Here is a 2,010-nt window from a genome sequence, read left to right on the forward strand (position 1 = left end):
CAAGGTTCTCAAACTAGCATTGTAAGGGCAACGGTAAATGTCAATAATTTTGAGATTAAACCATCACTGATTCAAATGGTACAACAATCTCAATATGGAGGTAATGCTACCGAAGATCCAAATTCTCACTTGTCAACATTTCTTGAAATCTGTGATACAATTAAGTTTAATGGTGTTAGTGATGATGCAATTAAACTTCGATTGTTTCCATTTTCACTAAGGGACAAGGCTAAGGTTTGGCTACAATCTCATTCTCCAAATACTTTTACAACTTGGGATGAATTAGCTAAGGCTTTTTTAAATAAATTTTTTCCACCTGAAAAAACTGCTAAATTGAGAATGGATATAACTAGTTTCTTTTAACAGGAAGGAGAGACATTGTATGAATCTTAGGAGCGCTATCGGGAATTGCAACGAAGATGTCCTCATCATGGTTTACCAGATTGGCTAGTAGTCCAAACATTTTACAATGGTCTCACCTATCCAACAAAGACGCATGTAGATGCGGCAGCGGGAGGAGCTTTGATGGGAAAGACAGCTGAGGAAGCTCAACAACTGATAGAAGAAATGGCTGCTAACAACTACCAATGGGCAAACGAACGAGGTAATACAAGGAGAAACGCAGGTATGCTCGAAGTAGATACCTTGAATATGTTAAGTGCAAAAATGGATAATGTGGTTAAGATGCTTAATAGGCAAGTTGGTTCTAGCTCTAATCAGGGAGTAGTTATTGCATGTTGTACTACTTGCGGCGGAGATCATGATGATTTTATGTGTTCTAGCAGTGAACAGGTTCAATATCTCAACAATTACAACCGTCCACCCCAAAATAATTCATACTCCAATACCTATAATCTAGGATGGCGTAATCATCCAAATTTTGGATGGAAGGATCAATGGAACCAACAAAAATCAGTTAATCCACCGGGTTTTCAACCAAAGCAACCATTTCAAGAGTCCAAACTAGCTTGGGAATTGGCGATTGAGAAGCTGGAAAATGTATCAAATGATAAAATTGAAAAGTTAGTCAGTGCCACTACTCAACGGTTTGAAAGAATTGAGAGAAGAATGGACCAACTCATCAATATGTACAGGAATGTTGAGGTCCAATTAGGACAAATTGCTAATGCGGTAAACAATCGCAACTAAGGGGACTTACCTAGTAAGACTGAGGTGAACCCAAGGGAGCATTTGAAAGCTATAACCCTCCGTAGTGGTAAGGAATTAAGTGAGCCGCCGGTAGTTGAAAGTGGAAGAGAGTTTGAAAGAAGAGAAACTAAGAAATTGAGTGAATTAGGAGAGGAAAGCAAGAAAGTAAAAGGGAAAGAAACGATGGAGGAAAATGAACCACAAATGGGTGATACAACACCAATTCCTCCACAAGTGCCGTTCCCTCAAAGATTGAAGCCTTTCGAGAAATGACAAAGAATTTGAGAAATTTGTCAACATTTTTAAACAATTACATATTAATATACCTTTTGTTGATGCTATTTTGCAGATTCCTTCATACGCAAAGTTTCTCAAGGAGATAATGACCAAGAAAAGGAAGTTGGTAGATAGTGAGACATTGCATTAACGGAAGAATGTAGTGCAATCATACAAAACAAATTGCCACCCAAGTTGAAAGATCCAGGGAGTTTCACAGTTCCTTGCACTATTGGTAATGTAGAATTTTCTAAAGCACTTTGTGACCTTGGTGCAAGTGTGTCATTGATCCCTTTAACTGTGGCTAGGCAATTGGGGTTGAAAGAGTTAAAGCGTACTAATATTTCCTTGCAATTGGCTGACAGGTCTATTAGACATCCAATGGGCGTATTAGAGAATGTACTTATTAAAGTACAGAAATTCATTATTCCTGTCGATTTTGTTGTTTTAGATATGGAGGAAGATGTAAATGTACCTATTATACTTGGTAGACCATTTCTGGCCACCGCAGGTCCAATAATAGATGTCAAACGAGGTAAGTTTAAGTTCCAAATCGGTGAAGAGGAAGTGAAATTTGATTTGAGT

The 2,010-nt window shown here is 38.0% G+C and overlaps 1 non-coding gene across 1 annotated transcript; it reads right to left on the bottom strand.

Annotated features, from left to right (window-relative positions):
• Positions 1 to 330: 330 nt before the first annotated feature.
• Positions 331 to 437, bottom strand: LOC113705182 (small nucleolar RNA R71). Its single transcript, XR_003451830.1, has one exon. It is a non-coding gene; the product is annotated as a small nucleolar RNA R71 (small nucleolar RNA).
• Between the last annotated feature and the right edge of the window lie 1,573 nt (positions 438 to 2,010).

The sequence above is a fragment of the Coffea arabica genome, chromosome 8e (assembly GCF_036785885.1).
Source record: "Coffea arabica cultivar ET-39 chromosome 8e, Coffea Arabica ET-39 HiFi, whole genome shotgun sequence".
Classification (NCBI taxonomy): Eukaryota; Viridiplantae; Streptophyta; class Magnoliopsida; order Gentianales; family Rubiaceae; genus Coffea; species Coffea arabica.